Genomic DNA, 20130 nt, shown 5'->3' on the forward strand with positions numbered 1-20130 from the left:
AGGATATGATGCTACCTCGCAACGCTTGTAGGCTTATACTGTTTTCTGTTGGTAGGATTTTTACTGTTAAAAATGTGGTTGTGTCAAATTTGAGTTGATCCTAAAAGAAAGCATTTTTTTCTCTATCAGTTGATATGTTGTATGTTGTGTTAGGCAATCTCATTGCCGAGATATTTGAAGATTAAAATCGGAAAAATATGGTCGCCGTAAAAACGCTCAGGCCAAAAAAACATGCCCAGACTTGCCCAAAATGATGTCACAAGTGAATTTATCTGTCAATATATCTCGTATTCACATCGGCTATTTGTGATAAAAGTCTAGTCCTACGCGGCTCTATCGGCATATACTTTATTTTGTATTTGCTCATGTTGGTTAGAATAAAATTTTAAACCCTACTACAGATACATTATTATGAATGTTTCAAAGGCCTCAAATAACAAAAATTAAAAATTAGTCTTGCTCACTTTTTCTAAATGCTGTGTAAACATTTGAGTACCGACTACCAATTCTACCGGTCTACGGTAATTCTGTCAAGTTAACTGCATAATAAGGTCTTTGTATCAGCACACTTCCGCCGCTACCCACACTAACGATATACAGCCCGTGTCGTATAGGGACATGTCCCTATACGACACTGTATACAGCCTCCCGAAAGCCCCGCCCACATTATGTCCGTCGCCTATCCTTGGTGCGGGGCCGTATATCATTGCCAACACTGAAAACTAGTTTCTTACTACCTTTGAAAATAATATACATAGGGATAGAGTTTTAAGGATGAGAAGTCTGCTGCAAACTGGATTTGAACTCACATTCTCCAGCTCTGCGGACATCCATATACCGTATCCAATTCAATACAATATTCTGTAAATCATGTTTTGCATTATCGTCAACAATATAATGCTATTATATAATTTTTACAAACAAAATATTTTTATCCCGGCATAAAGCTTTTATTAAAAATATTCATCAATTCGTGGCCACTTACATAGTTTTAGCTGTTACAATAAGACAAATTCATCTACTGCAAGAAACTTAAACAAAACATGGTTTATACAGCACACATTCAAGTCTCTCTTTTCCCTTTATGGCAGTTTCTATACTGACAAAGCTGCTTCAGATGGTGGGACGACATAAACATCCTGTAATCAGTAACACAAAGGCAATAAAAATATGTCATTCATAAATATGTCATTCTAAAGCGTATCTACTGAAAGCTTTCAAATTGGGAGTTTGATAGACTGTGAGTGTAATTTTAAAAACGAATAAACGTTTAACAAAGGCACAAGTACGCCAAGCCAACGATTCGGAGCTTCGGTTCTGGAAATTGAAGATTTGCATTGATCAATCGATTTTCTTCACTTTCTACAAGTGAAAAGTGAACATCTAAAGTCAAATCATGAATCTAATTTACTACATAAAACTGCCACAGAAAATTTGAAGCAAATTCAGCTGGAGAACCGATAAAAAAACATAAAAAGATAATTAGTGATAGCAAAAATGTATAATTTTATTAATTAGTACATGTATTATTGAGTACTAAAATATTACCTTTAGTATATTCATCAATCTAAGCCATTGTATTGCTAGATGCTAAGGATTAGAAAGAAGCCATCAAAAATTCATTGTACATACGTATCTCGCACGCGCAGGAAATTACATTTCAGCCTCAAACAGGGAAATATAATCTGAATGTAAACTCAACAGGAAACTTTATAGGAGAATCATAGTAAAAGATAAATTTATCTCCATTTTCCGAATCTTCCTCCGTAGAACCTTTACTACCTGATGCCAAGAAAACTCACAGTCACCTTCGCAGCAATTTTTACAATCATGTTGTTCGCCAATAAAACGTGTCGATCGAGTAATTCATTAAAGTAACGATGTTAATTAATTTAGTAAATATCGATGTCCATGCGATTTAATAATATAGTAATATTCCTAAATTTGAGATCACAGCCAACTCGTCTTACGACTGACAACATTTGTTACGGCCTATATAAAAATTCTACTCTGATGATTGACTAAGGAAGCTACCTCATATTTATCGCTCGTGGTTTCTTTTCAGATATATTGCTTGTGACGTCACGAAAGAAGCACCCGCTGGAACGTGAGCTTTTTAAAAGCGGGCCCCACTTAACCCTTTAGCGACCGCGAGGTTACGATGGAAAAACCACTAGCGTACCAGCCAATAACTGGCGCGATTTGAGCTTTCGACATGACCGCATAGAAACTGCAGTAACTTACATCAAAATTGTGGCAGTTACATAAATTGACATGCATAGGAAAGCTGAGAAATTTATCTACAAGCTGATGCTTCTTTTATGTAGATAGCTTGCAAATATTTACCAACAGAAGTTTCAATTTGCTGAAGCAATGAATTTTTTATTTTTGTACGTCATTTTTAATTGTATTTTTTAAATTGATAAAGGCAATTGACAAGGTTGTCTAAATAATTCTTGCATAGATTCATATCTTTACAACAATTTGCAAAAAAAAACTGGACGTCAAAGAGCATTGAAAGTGTAGATATGAGCTCCGTTACAATGCAGGAGCGCCTTTCCAAATTTTCACCGCGTGACCCTAACGACCTGCGACAATCGAGGCTTGACATGGCCGACTAAAATTGGCTATAACTCGCATGCAAATTAGCATGGAGCTATAAATGAATATGCATTTGAAAGCTTAGAAATTTCTCAACGGACAACCATTTATTCCCTGCAAATCGGCTGTGCACACTTTAGTCAAAATTCTGATTTAACAAAGTTGTCACCTCTCTATCATGAAATATCGATTACAAATATATTTTTATAAGCAATATCTCTGCCAAAACTGGTTTATGATAAACATATGCACGGTGTCATATGTTTACAAGAGTTTGCAAAAATATTGGGTTATTCAAGCGCATCAAAAGTTGAGTTAGGTGCTTCTGTGCATTGCGGGAGCAGACCTTCGAAATGCTCATATCGCCATGGCGATAAGCAGTGCAACTGTTACCCGATATGGCTTCTCCAACTCTGCTATAACTCTCGTGCAAATTGGCATAAGACTGCAAATATATATGCATCTGAAAGCTGAGACATTTTCCTTCAAGCAGCTTGTCGAGACTGCAACTTGAGATGAATATATTCACAGATATGATTTTTTACTGGCAGATTTATGTGCATTTCTTGAAATTATAGATTCAAGTAACAATTTTGCATATAAACTCATTGCACGGATTCAGGTGTGATGCAGCTAAGATCAATGTGTGCTGCAGCAAGGATTAACTGGTTGTGCACAAGAATTGAGTGGTGAGCCTGTATTCACACATTTTGTGAAGCAGCAAAAGACAGGAAGCAACATTTATTATGAGCAGTTACAGCAAATGATGGAGAAATCATTCTGCTAGATGGCAAAGCAATATGAGAACTGAACTCTTTTGATAAGGTGGGTGATAAGGGCAATGGGCATCAAATACAACATATCAATACACAACAAATACAATAGATAATGACATTTCAGCGAACGTATGTACAAAAGCTAACAATACAAAGCAAGGAAGCATTTGCAGAAACTAAATAAAATACAATTTGTAAATAAACTTATTTTGCATGGTCGGGATCAAAATATGACTCGCATAGAGATATTCCACAAGAGAATCTGCTGCCGGTACCTTCAGCTTTACTTGCTCATCACCCATGTATACAGACAACTTGTGCACATAGCCAGAGACAGCATCGGAGAGCAAATAACTTTGATCCATATCTGTTAGATGGAATACACTGTCTGAAGTTGAGCCGTCCTTTCCATGCCAGCAAGCTTTCATCTATAGATAGAAATTTATCAGGCAGCAAAACAGAATATAACCAGTCACATATCATGGCAAAAACATTTTTCAACTTGAACAATTTATTGCCAGCAGGGTCTTCAAAATTGTCAGTAAAAGGTAAACTTGCTTCTATTTTTCTTTCTACTTTCAATTTTATTAAAAATCCGCGTAGATGATGAAGGATTGTGAAACAGTAAGACAACAGAGTATGCTTTTTGAGAATACCTATATGCAAAACTAAACCAATAACTCGTCACATATATTTATCATCAACAGGCTCCGAAGCATCGCGATGTTTTTGAAAGCCATATTTATTCGTTTCGTTAAATATTACATTTATCATGGCCAATGTTATAAAAAGCTTCAAATAATAAAAAATACTTACCTGTTTAAGTATTCGAACTTATCTCCTGCCATGCTGTCATCAAAATGCAATTATTTTGGTTTTAAATCAGCTCCTCTTTGATATCCGTCATTATTCCCTGTTTCAACGCCGGTCGTTTCAATCCCACTTTCGCAATCCAATTCAACCTGGCGATCTTCTTTTTCACTTTCATCGTCTTCCCCACATTCTTCTGACTTGAAATCATCTTTTTCACTTTCGAACCAGTCGATATCATCCACTAAACAAATTTTTTAGCCGAGCTCAAATAATCACAAACGTCCATGTTGATCAGCTTTCCATAAAGAAAGATCAGATCTTTACAACGTGTTGTTTTTGCACATGCGCATAAAATTTATTATTTTTAGCCTCAAAACAGTAGTAAAAAACTTACTGAAATTGCTCAAATTTTTAATTTTAATTTTTAGCGTTGTTTTTAAAATAAATACAACGTTTTAAAAAAGGTCTATCGAAAACGGCAAAAATGTCGGGTTTGTCGGTTTTGGTACGCTGAGACATTGCTCGTAAACCGACAAAGGTCGGTCTTGGTACGCAAAGGGTTAAATGCATATATCTCTGAACAGGGTTGGTCTACAAAGACAAAAATGGCATCAAATTGTAGCTGATGTTTCAGCCTTTAATGGGTCTTAATTTAATTAAATCAAATTTTTTGACGCAACCACATCTTTAAAGCCTTTGTAAGATATATAGTTGGGGTCTGAAAAGTGAAAACATGACAAGCTACATCAAATTTACATACTTGAGCAGTAGCAACTGCTTTGCTTCAAGGAAAGCTTTTAGAAGTTAATTTCTTTTCAGCCTTTGAAGTTTTTCGTGACTCTGAGTTAGGAAAGAAAATTTTAGTTTACCAACGCAAGTGTGTTACTATGCTACATTGTTTTCATGATTGTTTATAAAAATAAAAAATCTCAGTGAGCCGCAGCACTACTAATGTAAGCATTGTTTATAAACTAGCTGAATGCATTTACTTGCCTAGGCATTCTCATTGCGCAAAACTAAAGATTACATTATCTCAAGGAGTATGAACATTGTTCAGAATTTTCTAACAACAGACTTTAAACTTACAGTGAAATGTTGATCACTTGCAACATTTTATTAATTTGCAGTTTTAATAATGTCTATTGAAACAATGCAACTTTTTGTGGTGTATACTTGTACTTTTAGATATAACACTAGACCCATTCAAACCAAGCTCTTGCTGATTAAACTCCGCTAAACAATTGTAATGCAATCAGACTGCTGATTTGTGTGAATGGTTCAGAGTTGTGATGCGTTAAATCTGTACTGTGTAATTGCAGCTCAGTAAACAGTAATTTTCCACCGCATTACAATTTTACAAGGCAAAATGGACATTTTCTGTTACTTAAACCGTGCTCCTACTGTAATTTTCCTACTTTCATCCACTGCCTATTTACTTTCATGACTCATTACCTAAAACCCAGCAATTCATACATAGTACTAATGCACATTCTTAAAAACTTGAAATTGCATGCGTACTGCAATTGAGAATTAGTATGAAAATGATACTGTGAACCAGCTGACACTACTGACTTTCTAAGCATCTGTACTGCATTGTACAAGATCGTCCAATACTATTGTTAGCACTACTGAACTTGTCTAGTAAGTCCCATATCATATTCCAGATTCCAATCATATAAGCTACAATATGCTAGTGGTGATCAACTTGTTTGCCTAATTACATTCAAATTTTAATACCATCCACATCTTGCAATTGTGTTGCAATTTTTAACACTATACTTGATTTTGGAATGATATTTCATGAAAATGTACTGTGCATGTATGTACAATCAACCGTAATGCAGAGGTTTTTATTGCTTGTAACACTACGAAATGTACCTTAGCAACACTTCCACTGTATCTAGCATTGCACACTGTGCAGAAGGTAATACTGTCACTGAATCAATACTCATTAGTATGCATTATAAAAGACTTGTACAGCATGTATAGTGCATACTACCCATAGTAAAAGTTTGTAATGCAATTATCCTGACAGCATCATGGCTGTGACACACTTACTAGTGCTACTGCACGGCTAATGCAAATATATAGATGTCTAGACTGGCAATTGTTGAAATTGCTATGAGTTTTATATCCAAGCACAAGTGAGGGCAGTGCTCATTAATGAGTAGTTATGTTTTCTCATAATGGTGACAACCCTGACCATGGTTTTATGTCAACTGTTAACCCGCTAAATCTGCAAGAATAACGTAATACCCTACCAAAGCTATGTGATTAGAATAACATAAAAATGTTTTGTGACCTTGTCTTTAAACCTTGCAGTTACATGATATTGACATGTTGGTATGAAGTTTATTTTACTGGCTAATGGAATAATTGGTAAAAGCAAGTGATGTTGTGTGGAAATAAAAGAAAAGAGCAATTATAATGACTCAAAAACTTAACAACTTTTAATAGCAAACCTTTTGTGAGATCAGGATATTTTGTGGCATCAAAGTTGCGGCATAGTATGCAGGATAGTCTGTTGACGTGCTTTAGACAACAGAGATTAAAAAAACCCGAGGTACATCGAGCCCAATTCTATACCTATCAAACATCATCAATCTGAAACAAAACTTGTGTAGTGTTTCTAGCTTTTCCATAGCTCTATCTAATATATATGAAAAAAAATTAAATGAAACAGCAAGCAGTTGCCGTGAATAACTTTGTTATATATGCATAGGACATGATATGTTCTCATGATTGGCCTATGATTTACAGACTAGCTAGATAAAAGGGGTAGCGAGAGGGATTTTCTGTGTTATGAGTCATTGGTTTAACATTACATAACCAGGCTTCATAATTGGTAGCTAAATGAAAGCAGTGGATGTCATTTGGAAACGACCTAGATACTGACATTTCAGTAGATGCTGTAATGCTGAGATAACATTTTACCAAATCTTTTACCTTGTATCAATGGTAGTGACAATTTGCCACTACACTGTGTCATCATAGCGCAGTAGCAAGTGATATTTCAGTGCAATCAAATCTTTTAATATGAGTAGGCTTTTACTTTATAGGCTTTAACATATATGTAATAAATTTAAATACTTATATTATTTTTAGCCATTTCTTAAACATATTTCTAGCAAACATCAGCCCCAGACTTCTTTGTTTTCAAGGTGTAATAGATAATTACTTCAACAGATGTGTCCTGACTATATAACAGGTACATTTTTATTAAATACTAATATTCTTTCCAGTCTTTGGTTGTTGGGATGAATAAGATGGAGAGCTGCTGCTGCTTCTGCTGCGATTGGTGTGGCTGAGACTAGGACTATTTTAGGCACCGAGATGTGCACTAATTCTGTTTAGTTTTACGCATTCTCGGCTCATCTTGGTCTACTGTCTCCTCTAGACCTGGTCAGTAAAGCAGCAGTTGTTGTCCTGAGCAATATGGCTTAACAAGCTTACCCTATTGGTGATAAAGCTTCTAAGTTTATAAAGTTTTTTTTTTAAGTTTCAAAGTCTACAATATTTTCAATTTTATTCTACCAAGACGAGCCACAGAAGGCAACAAGGCAATTTTTTCTCAATTATTTTGTGTATTTCATTTTTAGCAAACTGTTGAACTTTTACACACATTAATATTTGTTACATTCACTGCCTATTTCTGATTTCATGTTTATTTTACAATTTATGGCTAATTCTATTCACTTGAGCTGCCTCTAAAACATTTGCACCAATATGTATATTTTAATCTGTTAGAAGTATTTGCAACTGTTTTATATTGATTTACATGTCATGTAGTTCACAATGCAGACTTCACATTGAGCCAGTTGGGTTAAATAGAGTCACATGAACCACAACTTCTCATCATTAAATCTAGCTCTCCATTATGGCTTGTTGCCCTAGATAGGGCATGTTGCTGCAATCACGTAATTAACTTCAAATTGACTGATTTGAAAAAAAATTCATTGCCGCTTAATGTTAGTGTTTTTTAAACTTCTCTCATTGACAAGCAGTTAGTCATGATGCATTTCGCTTGCCAATAGCTTGTGAAATGTGTGCTGTTTTTTAAGCATTGCAGAAAGCCCTAAGATCTTCAAATAAATCCCATAGGCATACCAGATAGCAGAGATTACCAAAAGGGGTTGGCAAGGCATTAAAATCACTTGTATGGTTCAAACTTGTATGTCCTAGAACATGTTATACAATACAAAAATACTGTTTTTTAAAAATTGTGCTCAAATTTATGCACGCTTTCATCATTGCCTTTTAAACCAATAATTTGGCAAGTCTCTCCCAGCTATTGTTTTAAACATATATGTATATTGTCTATACATATTAGTGTACGTGCTGTAGCGTAGCGTATAAATTAAAACCATCAAAAATGTACAAGCCTGATAGTAAACTCTCTCTGTTATGTTGAAATCATCAAAGAGTTACAATACTTTTTCTGCATAGGCTAAGGTAAGGCCTGCTTCAAACCTGCAGACAGCTGTGTAAACCCTGAGTCTTCATTTATCCAACAGCCAAAAAATTAAACAAATTACGTAGCTGCGTATGGGCATACACCTAAATTAATTGTGCTGATAACCACATTTCTTTCTGTAGGATTTACTATCGCTTGCGTGAACGCGGAGTGCACTCGGGATCGAATCTAAGCTTCAAATCTAGCTCATTTAACTCATCTCATGTCAGCAACGCTTTTTAGTGCAAGTATTATCAATGGAGGACAACTGAGCTGGCAGAAGATCTATGTGGCTGCAAGTTTCTGATTTAGACCAACGTGAGTAGGATAAAACTGTATTTAAGAAATGAAACAGATAATGAAAGCAGCAGGTATGTGTGCTTTTGCTTTAGATTTTACTTTACCTTGAACTTTGGGGACTACATTGGGCTACAGGATTTGTTGTTGTCGCTCATCCAAAGTAACAAAAATATACGACTTTCAATGAAAGCTTGGATGACTGTAGCTTAACATTTGCTTCATACTCAAGTCAAGCTCATATGTCAAGCGATCTTCAGGAATCGAGTGTTGCGATCATTGGTAGACATTGGTAGATATGCATCACTGAATAATTTTCCATTGCTAGCTGGTTGTCGGATGCATGCTTTACGTTATATCCTTAAAATCCCAAATTTTTCCAACTTCTCAAAAATTCAAGTGATTCAAAGATCTATAACAAAAGTTTAATTAAAAATGGTTTACAGAAAGAGTTTTTAATTGAATTCTGAAAGAATATATAATTTATATTGTAATACTCATACAAAAATTAGTTCCGTAGGCCTACTATATGCTAATCAAAGCTACCGTTTCAAGGCAAAGGTTAGCAGTAGTTAACCTTTCGGTATAGAGATTCAAGACAAAAAAATTCATGTAAAATAAACGTTTTATAATGCTAGAAGCCTAGAATTAAGGGCCAGCAAAGCTTTGCTAGCAAAGCTTTGTGAAGCGTATTAGATACACATGGCATGAGGAAAATCTGTTGCTGCAGATGTTTATATTATTGATTGATATAATTAATGTGGTTATGTAAACATTGACTGTAGCATATATTCTTTAAGGGGAAATATATATTTTGCCATAAGCCTTGTTTTTTTTTAAAACATTTTTTGAAGATTGACTAACCAAACATGAAACAGGTACATTAAAAATAATTAAGCTTTTCGTATACCCATTATTATGCTAGTTTGCAACGAATTTGCGTGTAGCCTATCATCAGAAAACTCAATGACCAAAATTTGCTTGATATTTTTCCAGTATCCTGCGGGACATGTATTGCCTCCAGCTAGCTTTAGCTTTCAGAGCCAGACATAGAACCCAGTTCAAGCAATAAAGGTCATAAACTAGTAACAAGCATTAATTAAACATCTCTTTGTATATAGCTTAGTGTATGGCATTATGTAATCTCATACCTGTTGGCTGTTTAGCTCAGAGAAAGAGCTAATCTCATCAATCACTGTCAACAGGGTGTCAACAATCACTGTCTCTGTTGGCTGGCACTGGCTACATGCATTACTCATGTGTCTTTGTGTAACTTGTGATGTACTCTCTAACTTGGTCCACATAAATGCATGCTAATAATCAAATGTCTTTTTTTCTTGTAGAGTGTGACATTGTGTTTCGTAATAATGCTATAATGCCTGGCTTGCTCTTGGTTGCAGGTATGTACTGACAAGATAAAACAATCTGACTTTTTTTCTTTTTTTTTCCAGGCTTTCATTTATATGGTCTCTAATTTAGACAACAACTGCGACGACTTAGCCTTTAGCTGTGCACTTTTCTTGTTGTTTTGTTATCGTTACTTATGCCAACAGAAAATTTAATATTCACATTGTTTTTATATAGTAATGATAATAGCAAAAAGAGTACAATTTAAAATAGTTTTTCTCTGTAATTACCAAAAATCATTTAGCAACCGATATAGTTCTAGTCATAACATTGAAATGAATATTTTCATGGTGTAGTATCCTGGTTAGCCTCTGAACCTTGAGTTAAATGTATTCTGTTTTTGTCTAATTTAAAAGTTTTGAGCTATTGAGACATACACTGACCCTCGTATAGAGATAAACCCTGTCTTTAACAATGATGATTTCAGCCAGCTTTCAATAACCTAACCAACAGACCTTACCCATTCTGTGTTGTGCTGTCCTTGTATTGTGGTTGGTTTTTGTTAGTGCAGAGTAGGTGAGAAGTAGGATACTTGAGCCAATAAAAGAGTTACATTTTTAATATGAAATAACTAAGGTTTTTTTGCGTTGTATTTATAATTTTGCATGCTCTTAGAGCTTGGTTAAGTGCATCGGTGAACATGGTTTTACTTTTGCTCTCTCAACTGCATTCAAATAATTTCATATAGTAAAGTCAATGGGCCATCTATCTTTGAAGAAAGATGCATGGGTCAGTATGGAGGATTCAGAGGCCACCACTTGAGGAAACTTGGGCATAAGGGCAAATTTCATGATCTTAGGCTATACATATAACTGAAAGCTTTTCATTTAATATCTTATTACAGCACTACCCATAACATTATTTGACGTATAGATTTTTGCTGCTTTCTTTTTATAAAACTATGGTATTGGCTAAAAGCGTAAATTGAATGGGTTATGATAAAATTATACTTGGCCGCTTGACCCATCTATCCGTTTTTGCGCTTGCATTGCAGTAGATTAGTTGGGCCAACTGGTCCAACTACCCTCATCCTTAATGGCCCATGTATACCCAGCTTATAACTTTTGTAAAGTGCCATAACTCTCAAGTTATTTACAGATTAGTTTTAAATTTTGTCTCAAATCGGTTAAAAGATGTTTATTTATGTTAAAAACAAAAATTTGAGTACCCTAGGACACTTAAGTATTCGCGGCATCTAACTTTCGCGTTTTCGCGGAGTCATCATCACGCGAAAAATTCATGCGCGAAACTAAACTATCATAACGAACTAGCGAAAATTCGAAATTAAATAGCTATGTTCTACACAGGCCTGTATTCACTGGTTGCAAGTTGGGGGGCTAATGTTAGACGACTAGTTATGAACATCTGGGGTGTGGAGAAGGAGGGGGGGGGTGCTGTAAGCTCCCAACAGGTTTCTCTTACGTAGGGCCTCAGCCGGGCCTCTCACGTGAAGTTTTAAAAAATTTTATTGGCAAGTATCAACATTTTTCTATTTTTTGAGATTTGCTTTGTTTTAGCTGATGTGACTGACAAAACGTTTTAAAATTAAAACAGGCAAAACTTGTATGCAGTTAAAAAGCTCAGAAAGAAGACATTTTTTTTTTTAAGCGTTTTAACAAAGATCATTTTTGCCGATTTTATTTCAAGTTCATTAAGTAGGATATGGGCAAGCAGATGTTTGCTAAAACTTGATATTTTGCAAACCTTTATAAAAGTCGTTAACAAGAATATTTTGCCGCTGATGAAGATAATAATGACGCCTAAGAACTACTAAAAGTTGATGTTTGTATCTATGGCTTCGAATAAAGTGATATTCTACAGCGATAAAAACCTTTCTATAGCCGTTGGACTATGAAATTCCTAAAAAGTTGGGGCGTCTTAGCCGGCCAGCTGTCCAAGGGAATACGGCCCTGTAGTTCATTGATATCCACAACAAAATCGTGATATTAGAAATGCAGATAATTTTGTGTGTGATTGAGCTCATTGGGAAATTTCTAGTAAATTCGTTAATACACCGAATGAGCAGCATGGCAAAGCAAATTAAGATAACAAGTTTTTTTTGGAAAAGCCAAGACAAACGAAGAAGATGATGATATCAGTTTAGTCACCGAATTTGTAACTGATGAGGATGAAAGTCTGGTAGGTGAAGTCATACAATTAAATAATACTTATTGTAGTGATGAATTTTACTGCCAACCAAAAACGATAACAACCCTCACCAGGTCCAACCATGTTATACAGTTCTGGTTGTGATGTTGGTTTTTATCTATTTTCTTTTTTATGAGACATGTACTGTATTTGATTTTTTTTAAATTTGAAATATTGTGAACTCAAAACGTGCCATGGCCATCGCTTGCTATAAATACTTGAGATCTAATATTGGTACCATATCGGTCACGACGGAAAGGACCGAGTCGTCATTGATAGTCCAAGAAACAAATGGCAGCAAGCGATCACGTTGAATTATCGATTTCTGCCATACATTTATACCTGCGGGTTACAAATACAAACTAGTCGCAAATATAAAAACTTTTTTTACTAGAGGACCGGACCTGAGGAATCTAATTTGTTTGTTCCACTGTATTTATTTTCACATCACTATATTTTCGCACTCATCAGAGCTGCGAAATTAAGTTGCAGCGAAATTTTACTCTGTGTGCTACTCACGAAACTAAATACTAGCGAAATATAAGTGTCCTAGGGTAAACGTCATTCATTTGCTGCATGTTAAACCTGCTAGAATATTAAGTAAATTTACGAAACAGTACTCATGAAAGGTAACTTACCTCCATGCTTGACATTTTCACTTTGACAGAAACTAAGATGACAGCAGTGACCTATTTTTGGATTGGACAATATTATACAAGCAATAGAAAACTAAAATAAAGTAAACAATTTCTAATAATGGGATACCTATGTATCCCCTGTTTCCATATATCCCACTTCTCCCCTAATATTTGTCCTGAGTAATTATACTCACTGGAAATGTGAGTTTATCTTCTCTCAATTTTTGGCATTAGAAAGTTTGAGTATTTTTATCATGTTTGCTAGAATTTTGACTTCTGAGTTCGAGTTTGGCACATGAATTATTGAAGCACAATGAATAAATGTTGGGATTAGTCGCTTGAAAGATGTGCGATACTCAACAACTATGCCTGCTATGGACTAATGCATCTATGGAAATAATTATAATTGTATTTTAATATCACAATTACTATTCTGGTGTTATGGATTAAATTAGGCTGCTGAAATATAACACTGGATATCTAACATGTTTCAGTCAATGCTACTTGCTAAATTAAGTTTGAGCAGGGTAGTGTTTTTAAAAGTTTACTCTCTATTCTTTGGATTTAAGATTCAATGTTTTTGTAGTTGTACCTGCAAAATGATAGAAAATCATTTTCACCTGTAATTACAATTTAAGTATATGGAACAGTACTTGAATTGTTCCGTATACTTGAAGAAAGAGATAGAGATAAAGTTATAGCGACCAAAAAAAGTAATTGACATGGTATGGCTAAATATGACAGGGTTGTTATTCACTGCTGCCACATTCAAGGCAAGGCCAATGTTTTCACTGCGGTTTATCTAGTATTTTGCTATATTATCACAGACTCATTATACACGCATTATGTGGCTCTCGGAGCGAATAAGAGTCAGGCTTATAGGGCAGAGCTAGCTAGAGAGTGGCAAAACACACCTGTGAATAATAAAACTTGATCGGAAACACTTACTAGAACCAAAATCTTCGTACATACATAAAGCACTAAGCTGGGACAAGAACCCACCAGAGCACGCAAGCCAATAATAGCTAAAGCTGAAGCAAAGCTGAAGCAATAATAGTCATAAAAGCTAAAGCAAGCGGTAGAAATGTCAAGTGATTTGCAGGAACTGATAATTGCAGGGCTTTGTGAAGCGTATTAGATATGCATGACATGAGAAAAACTCTTTGTCGCGGATTTACATATTATTGATTTTATTGAATGATATTAATTCATTCGCACCTGCCTAATTTTTAGGCGATTTGCCCCAGATACTGCTGATTTTCGGAAAGTTGCCGTAATTCAAATTACTACTACAAAAAACAAACTTAAGATAATTTACTCATTTAAATTTCACAAGAACCAGCCAAATCTCCGTTTTCAAATTATATTATATTCATACAAACAACTCGTATCCCTTTTATGTAGATTCATGCATCAAAGAAGGTAGTTTTAGGAAATTTCCAATTTTCAAAAAAATGTCATTTGCTGAAACAAAGTTAGATTTGCACCATAAAAATTGCAAAATATACTAAGTTTGACTGAAATTAGTTATTTATTACAGACAATACATAGTTATAAAGATTATTTATACAGATGTAGTTAGTCACGAACACGAAAATCATGAAACTTCAAATTTTTCCCAACGAGAAACTTTGAATTTTTTCTTCAAACAAAAGCATAGCAAATCTATATGCCAATATAACACGAATAAAACTTCATGAAAATGTTTCAAATAATAAAAATATGTTCAATAACTCTGTTCTTGACTTTTCAGATATCATAGACAGCTCTCAGAACCAATATGATCCTATCGAAACTGAAAGATAACGTCAGTCTGACTACAGCTGGCAGCGTGAAGAATGCATTTTTATTCGAGCATAACGATTCAAATTGGCAAAATTAAAAGTTAATAGAAACTTTGAAACATTAAAAATAATGTTTTAATTTGATTTATGCAGTCTTTCAGTGTCTTACCACTTTTTGATCTGCGTATTTACTGCTGAAGTTGAAAAAAGATTATCACAAACGATAAAATTTCAAGTCAGCATGATGATTTCCGGTTTTGGTAGATATTGAGATAGGTGTACTAATCGGGTTATAACTTTTGTCGGAGATGTCACAGAAGCATATTTTAAAGTTTGTCTGATTGGCCAGAAATCTTTCTTTATAGCAAATTAAAAGTATTATTTTATAACTAAAAAATAATGATGCAAAGAGTTGGTAAATTTCAGACGCGAGTAAACACGCGTTGAGTGCCTGACAATGTTATAAATACGCATGTTAACTTGCGTTAACTCGCGCATGGGTGCGAATGAGTTTATCTGGTTATGTAAACATTCACAGTAGCAGATATTATTTGAGAGAAAATGACTATTTTGACTTAGCCTTGCTTTTGTTTGTAAAAATTTTGTTGAAGATTGTCTAACGAACCATGATACAGGTACATGCAAAATCGTGAAGCTCTTCGTATACACATTAATATGCTAGTTTGCAAGTTTTTGTCTCGAGCTTTAGCTTTCAGAGCCAAACATAGAACCCGTTCAAGAAATAAAGGTCTTAAACTAGTAAGAAGCATTATTTAAACACCCCTTTGTATATAGCTGAGTGTATGGCATTATGTAATCTCATACCTGTTTGCTGTTTAGTTCAGAGAAAGAGCTAATCTTATCAATCGCTGTAAACCACATGCTGGCACTGGTTACACTCATTACTCATGTCTTTGTCTAACTGGTGATGTACTGTCTAACTTGCCAACATAAATGGATGCTAATCAATTGTCGTTTTTCTTGTAGAGTCCGATATTGAGTTTCGTAATAATGCTACAATGCCTGGCTTGCTCTTGATTGCAGGTATGTACTGACCAGATAAAACGATCTAACTTTTTTCCATATTTTCTTTCCAGGTTTGCATTCATATGGTCTCTAATTTAGACAACAACTGCCAGGACTTAGCCATTAGCTGTGCGCCTTTCTTGTTGTTTTTTTGCTGTTACTTATGCCAACAAGAACTTTAAAATGGTATTGTTTCATATAACAGTAATAACAACATAGAGTTACTACTTAGAATGGTTTTTCTCTGTTATTACAAAAAATCAAAATTTGCATTCAATATAGTTCTGGTGATAATATTAAAATGAGTATTTTTATGGTTTAGTCTCATGGTTAGCCTCTGAGCCTTGATTTCAATGTATTCTGGTTTTGCTAACTGGAAGGTTTTAAGCTATTGAGACATTCACTGACCCTCCAATGAAAATAAAGACTGGTTTTAACTCTTTCGCTACCGTAAGCAGATATATCAGCTTTAGTGGTAGTTCAAGTACAGGCGGTAAGCCATATGTCGGCTTTAGTGGTAGTTCAAGTACAGGCCGTAAGCCATATATCGGCTTTAGTGGTAGTTCAAGTACAGGCAGTAAGCCATATATCAGCTTTAGTGGTAGTTCAAGTACAGGCCGTAAGCCATATATCGGCTTTAGTGGTAGTTCAAGTAAAGGCCGTAAGCCATATATCAGCTTTAGTGGTAGTTCAAGTACAGGCCGTAAGCCATATATCAGCTTTAGTGGTAGTTCAAGTAAAGGCCGTAAGCCATATATCAGCTTTAGTGGTAGTTCAAGTACAGGCCGTAAGCCATATATCAGCTTTAGTAGTAGTTCAAGTACAGGCCGTAAGCCATATATCGGCTTTAGTGGTAGTTCAAGTACAGGCCGTAAGCCATATATCAGCTTTAGTGGTAGTTCAAGTACAGGCCGTAAGCCATATATCAGCTTTAGTAGTAGTTCAAGTACAGGCCGTAAGCCATATATCGGCTTTAGTGGTAGTTCAAGTACAGGCCGTAAGCCATATATCAGCTTTAGTGGTAGTTCAAGTACAGGCCGTAAGCCATATATCAGCTTTAGTGGTAGTTCAAGTACAGGCCGTAAGCCATATATCGGCTTTTCATTATGGTTTCACTTTTCTTTTAATTATGAAACCTATAGAACAGCTAGACTAATCAAATTTTGTCTCCAGTGAAACAACCTTGTTGCCAACTACTTGCTATCAATGTAAATATTTTTAGCTAAGTATTGTCAACAAATCGCGGTGATAATTGTAGTGACCGTAAAACGATATATTGGCTTATCAATAGGGTTTCACTTTTCTTTTCATTGCGAAGCCTACACATTAGCTAGACCAATCAAAATTTGTCTCCAGTGAAACAATTGTGTTGCCAATCACGTGCACCTAAAAAATTTTTGTTTCAACTAATCCATTTCTAATTATTTTTCAAAACGGTGAAACCAGATCGTTATCGTCATAGCAAGGAAAAACACACTGCGTTCGTTCAACACAAATAAAACGTTCGATATTGTACAAGAGTAAAAATCACCTTGTAATTATCTTGTAGAAAATTTTGTTTTGAATAGGATGCATTTTACAGTAAAGTGATATCTGCTTTTATTCTCGACATATTGCTTAATTACTAGCGGTATATCAGCTTTTCAAAAAGTTGGTTCATTAATTTGGGCAGAATATTCATTCGGTAAGATTTTAATGTGGTAGTGAAAGAGTTAAAGGTTTACTTGCATCAAAATTTATATTACAGTTATTTAGTATGGAAAGATTAACCAAGTCTTACTTTGTTGTGTTGTAGGTGGAAAATATTTTACTAACTATATTTTTCCAGTATATTTTGAGTCATGAAATGATGATGAGTGTGTGCTGGATGGATATGATCTGTAAATTTTTTTACGAGTTTTTAAAATTGTACAAAAGTTTATAGTTTCAGCCCGAACAATGGTGAAATACCATTTTTTTCTGTTTGATGACATCGGTGGTAGGTTTTTTACTAGTGTTTGATCAAATATCATTATACTATTCTTTGGATCGCTGAAAATATTGCCCAGGTTTACTGACACGCATTGATAAGATCGGCAAGGATCAAAGCGTTAAAACTTGACATATCATCAATTCATGAATTTTTACAAGTTTATATTTATATTTAACGACTATGGTATTATCTTATTGACATGGAATTACTTAATTTATTTGAAAATTTTAGCACTTTAACTACCAGAGGTGCGAGCTGTCTACTGACACAGGCTTGGGTAATATTTCATAACAAAGGCTAGTACAAAGCCATTTGCCCAGCTGCTTGCATTGAAAGCTGCTCATCCATAACAGCTCATGTATTGCTTTCCAGTTGGCAAGCACTTTATGTATGCCTATATCAAATTTATCGGCATGTCCACCAACATATCAACTGGTCGTGAATCAGTAGTTTGTTATCTGTTTAGGCCTACGTAGTCATTAAAGTCATCTTTCCTGAGAGATGTTACAATGATGAACAGATCTCAAATGCTAGTTCAACGCTTCTTCCCAGTCATTGGATGCGTAACCAACCTGATTTTCAAGGGCTGGTAGGTCATCCTTAACTAGTTCACTTAATAAGCTTTTTACTCAATGACCTCGCATAGACCTTTCAACACATTAGTTTCAACACTTGTTGCCATTTGTCTGTTGCTTTGAATTTCTTTGCATAAAGTGAACCCTTTTGCGGTATAATTTTAATTTATTTTAGACTTGATCGATACCCCAAACTTTTTTTTAACTTTTGATAAACGCGATAATAATACCTCAAAAAAATACCATAACGCATCTATTTTGATGCAACAACACTCTATCTTTCAGTCCTACTCCCATCCTTCAATAAAAAATGGCCCTCAATTTTTCAAACAATTGCTTTAAGTGGTCTCAAATAGCAGTACCATTAAAATAGAGTTAGCATTCAAATATAGGTTTAACGGTAGCCCACTTTCAACATGTCTGCAAATACCAAATAAAAGGTGGTCAGAGGCTCAATGCATAAAGTGGTCATCAACTTTCTTACTTAATATTATGTTACAAACATTTTACTTTTGTAGAAGTTGTTTGATCTGGAGAATAAAGATGAGCTCTCCACACCGAACTATAGTTCCTCGATCATTTCCTCATAAAACCAATCATATCGGTCTACAAGTTTTTAAAAAAGCTAAAGGGTGAGTTTATGAGTCCTTGTTTTTTTAGTCTTGATCTTTTGATGATTATAGTTGGCTCTGGAGACTGCAGTCAATAATTACATTGGGCAGTTGGCTAAACCAAAATACCATAGCACTGGCAATCAAAAAAATAACTAAAACAATAGTTAGGATGCAAAATACTAATGTATGAAGTTGTATGTACAAATTATCCGTTTTTTATATTTATGTACAGTATTTCAACTATGTATAAATTTAGTATAAAGTTTATTAAAATATTATTATTAAATATTAATATTTAAATGTTAATATAAAAATATTAACCATTTTTGCAAAGTTTGACTGATTTTTTTAATGAGTTTAATTAGGGTTCTCAGAATTGAAACGTTTTAAAACACAAGCAGGTTTGTACGTAGTCCATTAACTGAGTGCATACAACAGGCTGTGCAGTGCAGCTCAGCACAACGTTCGCGTTTAGCCAAGATCAATGTTCTATGGCTCTTACAAAGTTTTCCGTACAAAACACTTTTTTTAGTGAGTAGCTGATTAATTGATTAATTGATTAATGGATTACTGATTGCTTCCTATTTTATTAGCAAAAGAGGGCGAGAACACGGCCGAGCTCACACTGCAACACACTTTTAGCTTTTTGTTCGCATCTTTAGATGTAAAATTTTCTGTTGATTGGTGTGTATATAAAAAATCTCATAGGCGGCGGGTTCAAAAATAGGGGCCATGCTAACCTGAGGGCACACTTCATTCATTGGTGAAAGTTAGGTCTTTAACAAAAGCCATTACATTTATGAGAATAGCGATTTGTATACCAAAATATGTTGTATTCTAATAAATAGTGTATTACGTTGTTCTATATAGAACGATATGGTAATGATGCTACCATATCACTACCAGGCACACTGGCTTTTTAGCTATAACTAAAAAACAACTTGTATTAACCGTTTTAGGCAACACTCTTGCTCACCTAAATTCTGGAGTTTTCTGTTCATGTAATAATATTATGTTTTCCAAACT

At 34.7% G+C, this 20130-nt stretch overlaps 1 protein-coding gene and 1 long non-coding RNA gene across 3 annotated transcripts in view; one reads left to right on the forward strand and one right to left on the reverse strand.

The window, feature by feature from the left end:
• The window catches only part of LOC137410532 (sulfotransferase 1B1-like), a 49550-nt gene that overhangs the window by 13588 nt on the left and 15832 nt on the right, over window positions 1–20130 (reverse strand). The window lies entirely within an intron of this gene.
• LOC137385549 (uncharacterized) lies at window positions 8862–19044 on the forward strand. The gene is made up of 5 exons (XR_010977782.1): window positions 8862–8961; window positions 10284–10340; window positions 15905–15961; window positions 18382–18504; window positions 19009–19044. It is a non-coding gene; the product is annotated as an uncharacterized lncRNA (long non-coding RNA).

This window comes from Watersipora subatra, chromosome 1, assembly GCF_963576615.1.
Source record: "Watersipora subatra chromosome 1, tzWatSuba1.1, whole genome shotgun sequence".
NCBI classification, from domain to species: Eukaryota; Metazoa; Bryozoa; class Gymnolaemata; order Cheilostomatida; family Watersiporidae; genus Watersipora; species Watersipora subatra.